Raw genomic sequence first — 8,280 nt, 5'->3', positions numbered from 1 at the left:
GAGAAATTACTTTTCAGAATTAACTCTCTTTGTGGTTATTATTTTTCCCTTCAACAGAACTTAACTGATTTAATGTGCTTCCGGTACCTCTGGCGACTATATAAAAATTCCATGGTGGGATGTTCAATGTTTACATAAGTAGAATTTTAGAAATTAGAGCTAGCTATATGAATCTCTGACAACCGAAATTCTAGAAAAACTCTGAAGTTATGATTTATGTTGTGCTAATTTTCTTGTGGGGTGAAAAAGTGTGAATTTCTATCCATTTTGTTAACTGAGATTATACTATGCTTTGAATGTGGTCGTTGATCCACTGATGTTACAGTGTCCAGATGCTTATTTGAATTAAGACTAAAAGGCCGGCCTGATAGCTCAGCAGACTAAAGCTTCTGGTTAGGCAAAGCGCTGTGGCCAGGGTTGATCGGCGTGCCATTCTGGCCCTGCCTGCGGGGTGCGCTGAGATGGCGATGGAGATTGGCCATGGTATCACATACCTGTATTCCCAGAGTTTTGGGAGGCTGAAAACAAGAGGATCACTACGAGTCCGATCTACAGTCTACAGTGAGACCCTGTAGACCCCGTAGACCCTGTCCTAAATACAGAAAAAAAAATATGTAAGAATAAATTTGGCTTTAGTAATGCAAACATTGAGAAGTTGATAGTATGAAGGTTTCTTCCTCAGACCTGGCATCAGTCCTAAAATTATGGTCTAAGTATCTGTATCTGTAGATAATCAACTGGTCTTCCAAAAATACAGATATTTACATATTTACCTGTACCATTTTGCTCCCTAACTCTTCAGTATAATTCAAACTGTATCTTGCTAACTTCTGAGAAATTTGGTGGGTTTGGGTTCACATTGAAATAAGAAATACGGCTTAATGTTGTTTACTTTCTCACTTAGACACTCTTTTTAACTGCCAAGCGAAGGTGTGGGTGACATTTGAAGAATGGTTAACTGATTTGGAAGAAGATTTTTTTCTTGTAATTCTAGAGGCTTTTAAAAGTATGCGTGGGCTTTGCATAACAGGTGGTGAATGACAGCTGGTTGGGCAGAATACAAATGAATATACGAGACACCTCCACATTATGAAAGTTTCAAAAACAAAATATGTTGAGTCTGATCTACGACAATGCCTAAGGAAACTTTCACTTACCTTGTTCTGTTTCTTTCATAAAGTTCATTACATTTTTCTGTAGTTTTCTAATTTGATATAACTAAAATTATTTAAATAAATTTAACAGTTTAGATTTAAAACCAAAAATAAGGCTTTTAATTATTGATAAACTATGTCTTTAAATATTTTAATGCTCTGTATATTTCCAGATATCTAGAAGAGATGATTTTTAATGTTCTGAAAGAACAAATCTTCAAGATCATGACTATGGACTTATCCTAATTTGACCATTATTGGTTTATGGTATTTTGAAATATATACTTTACTGTAAGTACTTGTGATTTTAAGTGCTGATCAGGTATCAGAAGTAAACAACTAAATAAACAAATTTCAAAAAGAAAAGTTTAAAATGTCAAACAAATACCATTTTTCTGACTAGCTATTTCTAAATACAGTAATGGAAAAAGGCATTTAAATTGATGAACTCTGAATTGGAAGTTTGGAACTGAATTCTGATTTCATTCAACTACTATAACCTTTAATTAGCTAATACAGAGTTGAATATTTTAAAAGTGTTAAACATAGCATCTTAAAAATGTTGAGATCTACTTTTTAGATCCAAGGCTCATCTGTTCACTTCCTAATCTATGATTTGGTATGAGATTCTACTATGGATACAGAAATACATGAACAAAGTTAAAATTGGCCATCAGCCTTTCCTCTTGGGAAAGCAATAGTATGTATTGGAATCATAAGTAGGCATAGATGGTAAATGCTTAATGCTGTGATTGGCATGCCTTAGAATTTAGAACACTTGGGGCCAGGGAGATGGCTCAGTGGAATCAGCGCTTCCATGGCAAGCGCAAGGACCTGAGTTCAATCCCCGGTTCCACCAAAAAAAAAAAAAAAAAAGAATTTAGAACACTTTAAACTATTAGTATTTGAAGTCTAGAAAGGAAATGATCTCTGTACTGCAACTTGATAATAGTTTTAAGAAAAAAATAATATAGAAATTCATGAGTGACATAAATAAACAGACATGGAAAGTATGGGATATGTGGGCAGCAATGAACAATATTCACCGAAAAGAGTGTGCTATAACCAAGAGAACCAAGAGTAGTGTGGAGATAGAGCTGGAAAAGAATGAGGGTGTCTTATTGGTACGTACCAAACCAAAACCCTAGATGAGGAGTCATCCAGATAGTTACAATAAAAGACAACAAATAGAAAACTTTTCTGAGTAAGTACTTTGAGCCCTGAAATAGTGTTTTTAAAAATATTTAATTTAATTTAATTTAATTTAATTTATTTATTTGGTGCAGGATCTCACTACGCAGCTTGAGGATCCTCCTGCTTCCTCCAGCTTGTAGTGATCCTCCTGTCTCAGCCTCCCCACTGCTGGGATTGTGGGCATGTGTCACCATACCTGGTTCAGTGGGCAGCTCAGTGCCCATGGCTGGCAAGGAATGTGGTAACGGGGATTGAACCGGGGTCCTTGTGCTTACCAGGCAAGGCCTTAAACCACTAAACCACTAAGCTGATGCCCCAGCCCTATAAATGTTTTAAATAATGTTAATTATAGGGCCAGCCAAATAGCTCAGTGGATTAAAGTGCCTACAAGCAGGTGCAGGGGCCCAGGGTTCAATCCCCAGACTTGCTGAGATAGAGATTGAGATTGGGCCTGGTGGCACGTGCCTGTAATCCCAGCTCTTGGGAGGCTGTAAACAGGCAGAGCACTACCAGTCCAATTTAGTAGTGAGACCCTGAGCACTTTTTAGACCCTGCACTAAAATACAAAAAAAAAAAAATGTTAATTAGATAAAATTGATATTTCATTTAATTCCCCAGCTAGATGCAGTAAGAATAATTATTTTAATTGTACAGATTAGAAAACAAATGTGAAAAAGCTACTAAAATTTGGGCAGATACAGACAACTGAGAAATTTTAGAACTGAGAGTTCTAAAATGAATTTGAGCTTCATTAAATTCCTGTTTCTGTACTTATTACAGCTATACATTCTGTGTGTCTCAAGAAGCAAATTCAGATACCTACATACTCAGAGCTATACTTGTTATTAGAGAACTGCAGTGCAGAGCAAGGGAACTACTGAGGGAAATAATGAACCAAAATGAACGTAAGAACTACCTCAAGAATGACTGATGGGCAGCCAGCTCAGGGGATTAAAGCGCCTGCTTAGGAAGACACAGGGGTCTGGGGTTCAATCCCTGGCCTGCTGTGCCAGTCCCACCCCTGGGGCATGCTGAGACAGCGACTGAGACTGGGCGTGGTGTCTTCCCAGAACTTGGGAAGCTGAAAACAGGGGAATCACTACAAGTCCAATCTGCGTAGTGAGACCTTGTAGACCCTGTAGACCCTGTAAAAAAAAAAAAAAAAAAAAAAACAACTTAATGTAAAGTTGGTAATTCACTGATCTGATCTAAGATTGCTATTCCGGGTAGTAATCAGAGCTGAACTCTGGGGGTATGGCCAGAAGCTAACTGAGAAATTAAAACAATTATAAATGTTATAAAAGTAACTTCCATGCTGTGGTGGATTGACAACTAATGTTTAGTTGTAATATCCAGTTGAACTGAATCAGTGTGGTGCTGGGTGAGAAGGGACCCCTGGAAGATTTTTGCCTACAACATAAAAGAGGAGAACTGGAGAGGAAGATGTGGTGCTTTTGTTCCCCTGGAGAAACTTGTCATGCTGGCTTTCCTGATTCGAATGAGGCTATTCTCATTGTTGAAGGAGCTCTGGACCTCATTGTCACTGAAAATGGCCACGGTTCAGCTTGAGGGAGCACTAGTCTTTCCTTTGAGCATCTTTTCCTGGCTCCAGGTGGGAAGATGGTGCACTGTTTCATCTCTTGGTGAAGCTTGTCACCCTAGCTTTCCTGAAATGAACTTGTCATCAGAGGTTCTCTGGATCTTTTTGTCAGTAAGGATGGCTGTGGTACATTTTTGGAGAGTTCTGGTTCTTTGAACATCACTTTCTGGCTCCAGTGCAGATCCCTCAGCCTGCCGGCATTGATCTTTCATCCTGCTGGTACAGATGTTTTAGCTCCAGCCCTGACCTTGGGCCTTCTCAGTGCAGATATGTGCAACACACTTTCCTCAGTCATTGCTGTAGGCTCTTGAACTTCAGTTGGGCACATGGGGGGATTGTCATGGGCTCTAAGTCTTTAGCTGACTTATGCAGAGCATTGCTGTAAGATCTAGGCCCTCTGCTGGGTCTTTAGTGTGTAGATAGATTTCTTGCACTGTTTGGTATTTGACCTGAGTGGCTATTATAAAATGATCCTAGAAATTATGCCCTTTATTAAATTGTTTTTCTTGCAAACCCTGACTACAACATACGCTATATTTTTGAAATGAGTTAATGGATATTTAAAATAAAAGCTTTTGGTAGTGACATATGCCTGTATTCCCAGCACTCTGGGAGGCTGAGGCAGAAACATTATAAACCTAAGCCCAGCATGAGGAATTTAGCAACTGAGTGAGATCCTATCTTAAAATAAAAACTAAAAACAAGAGGGAATATAGTTCTGTACTCATCTGTGTATAATTTCTTACTTAGTCAGTGGGACAAAATTGTGATCACAGAAGGGCTCTGTATTCAACATTCAGTACTGGGCATAAGGCTAGGTAAGACAGAATAGAAGCTTAAATCATTTTTCCTGTTCACTAATGGGCTCTTTTTTCTTAAACTTTTCAATTTACCTTTTTAACAAGTATGTTAGAATTCATCTAATTTAAATATGTATATTTGTTCATTTATACAGCACATGAGTTTTAGAAGAAAATATAATCAATTGAGAGTATAAATCAAATTTGATTAAAACTGATACTGCTATTAAGTACTTATAAATGCATATCTATATACAGTATACAATTGTACAAATGAGATATTCACATAGACATATGTAGGAGATCTCAGTGTGTACACCCCAAGGCACATGAGCATTTCAGACAGTGATCATTTTAACTCAGCCACCAGTAATTCATAAAACATTCATGTAATTCTACTGACCTAGTTCAAATATATCGTATGTTAAACAGAAGCAAGCACTTTTTTAAGACAGGCCACTCAACAAATTACATGACTAAGGAAGTCTTTTTAGTTCTAAACTTTCAGCACAAATAATTTTAGGTATAAAAACCAATATGTCCTGTTAGAATTCTCAAATCTGATATGTGAAAACAACAGTAGTCAGCAAATGTTTTTGTTTCTTAATAAATATAATCCAATAATAAAAAATCCAACATACAGTATTCATACAGTTGATACTCAGTGTTTTTCAGTTTGAATGCAGTACTATTACGCTGGTTTCATTTGAAAACTCATGTGCCTCAAAGCGTATCTGGCTGAAAGAAGAACCACACATACCCTGGTGACCCCATGAGATGATATTTCCTAGTGATAGCATAGCCATCTCAGTTTTATAAATATACTCCACAATAATTGCACATCAAAGGAATTTCCTAAGAATGAAGTTATCAAAATATCCCCTTTGGTGTTATTAAGTGATGTAAATCAGTATGTAATTAAATCATTTGTGTCCCATTTCAAAATCATAGAGGTGAAATTCCACCATCCACTGAAGCTACACGAGGCCACGTAGCACAGTTCTAGTCCATGTGGTCATGCTGTGGTCTTATGAGAAGATGTCCACCCTGAGATAAATGTGTCAGGTCACCAGGAGGATGCCTTTTGCATTCTTCCATGCACTTCTCCCTTCTTTTCTGTTTTGCAAACAAGCACCATGTCTACTTTGGTTGTAGCAGATTGTAATTCTGAAGGTGGACAAGAAAAACGATAAAAGATAAATAGAACCTAGAGTTTAGATGTTTTATGGAGCCACTAGACCAGCCGAGGACTGATTATTACATGATTAAAAATGAAGCTATTATTATTATTATTATTATTATTATTATTATTATTATTATTATTTAGTACAGGGTAAACAGTGTCTTACTACACAGATCAGACTCCTAGTTATCCTTCTGTTTTCAGCCTCCCAATTACTGTGATTATAGGCATGCGCTACCACTCCCAGTCTCAGTCTTCATTTCAGCACACCCCGGGAACAGGGCCAGCAAGGCACCTGGGGGATCAACTCCAGTCTCTGAGCCTGCCTAAGCAGACGCTTTAGTCTGCTGAGCTATCTAGTTGGCCTGAAGGTATTATTTTTAAGCTACTGTTAATTTATTTTTTTATTTTATTTTAGGGAAGGGTCTACAGGGTGTTCAGAAGGGTCTCACTACTAGATTGGACTTGATCGGATTCGCCTGTTTCCAGCCTCCCAGGCACCAGGCCCAGTCTCAATCAATGTCTCAGCGTGCGCCGGGGGCGGGTCCAGCACTACAGGACTGAGGGATGAAACCCCCCGCCCCTGCCCCTGCTAGCAGGCACTTTAATCCACCGAGCTATTTGGCCGACATGCCACTGTTAAATTTTGATTAATAAATTTGTCACACACCGAGAAAGTGAAAAACTAAGATAAAATACAGGCATGAGTGACTAAAACAGTAATTTTTTTTTTAAATTTTACAAAACTGTGTTCATATTCTTAAGGCACTCACAGATTCCAGGGAAAACTAGAATGATAGAGACTGGAGAATTGTTATAAGTGTAGTTTCAGAAGCACTTTTTTTCATATGATTTTTTTTTTACAATCTCCTGGATTTCAGAGAACTAACTTGGTGGAATTTATCTGCCCTTCAATTGCCTTTCAAGCTGTCTGTATTCATCTGTTCATAATTTCTAACTTAGTAGTGGAGATAAAATCTTGATCACAGGCAGAAGAAAGCCTTCAGAGAAGTCTTTAGAGAAAACAAATGTTTGTGAAATACCTTTGTTTGCTCAATCAATGTCTTTTTATGTTCCAGAGAACATAGAATTACTTAAAGTGTTTAATATACATTAAAGAATTATTTAGAATTTCAAGCACATAAGGTCATTAAAGTAGTTTATAAAATGGTATTCACTATGCATCCATTTCCAAATCACAGTAGAAGTAGAGAGTTCTAGGAATATAAACTTCTTTTTCATAGAGTCACTCAGTACCACTCAAGTAGCAAGCTCTAATTGACATGTAACTATTTTGCTTCAAACAAAAGGCAGATGACTGTATGTACATGTGGTATGAAGAGTTTATATTTTACCAGTGTTCTTTTAAATATAAAACCCTAGGCTGCATTGGGCTTGTTGATAAACATATGTGTCTATTTATTTTTTGTTTCAGTCTCTGATTACAACTCAACACAAAGCTTTTGTTTCACAGAGTCCTCAAATATAGCAGAAGGCAATGGTAGATAAGAATTTTGATGTAATGATTGTACTTCTTTCTTTTCCTTTTTTCCTCAATACAGGGTCTTGCTAAGCAGTTCAGACTTGTAGTGATGCTCCTGTCTCAGCCTTCCTAGGGCTGGGATCACAGGCATGAGCTACCACCCCTGTTTATAGCACTCTGGCAGGGCATATCTGGGTTTCCAGGCTGTATTGAATATGGTACCAAGGATTGAACTCAGAACCTTGCACTTTCTAGTAGGTGCTTATGCTGCTGAGTTATCTCCCCAGCCAAATGACTGTATTTTTGGAAGGTTTATAGGTATTGCTAGTAAAGCAATAATGAAATGATTAGGATAGGAAATATTCTACTCTATCTCTGGAAACTCTGAGTATAAATGTTACAGCTAGAATCAAATAAAAATTATATTTTAATTTATGATACCACCTCAAATAATAAAACCACAAAGACCCATGCATCTAACATCTGTTGAAATTAAGGATGAAATAAAACTTATCAAATATACTATTTTTTATTGATTTTTAATGACTAATCATTGCCTAGCATTTACCAAAAGGTGGAAGAAAATATTTAATATGAAAATGTAACAAAAAATTTAAGTCGTTCTTTAAGGAAATAGGAGACTATGGTTATTATTATTATTATTTTTACTATTATTATTTTTTGCAGTACCGGGGATTGAACTCAGGACCCTGTGCTTGCCAGGCAAACACTTATTCTACTGAGCTGTCTCCAAAGCCCTGTGGTAATTATTTGTAAATCTACAAGATCAACAAATTTACTTGTTGATAACAATCCTTTTGCATTTGTAAAGGATGTCTCTTTCAAGAAGCTTAAAGTGATTTTTA

The sequence above is a fragment of the Octodon degus genome, unplaced genomic scaffold (assembly GCF_000260255.1).
Source record: "Octodon degus isolate 3935 unplaced genomic scaffold, OctDeg1.0 scaffold00009, whole genome shotgun sequence".
Taxonomy (NCBI): domain Eukaryota; kingdom Metazoa; phylum Chordata; class Mammalia; order Rodentia; family Octodontidae; genus Octodon; species Octodon degus.
The sequence above is the reverse complement of the archived record's forward strand: the minus strand, read 5'-3'. Positions refer to the sequence as shown.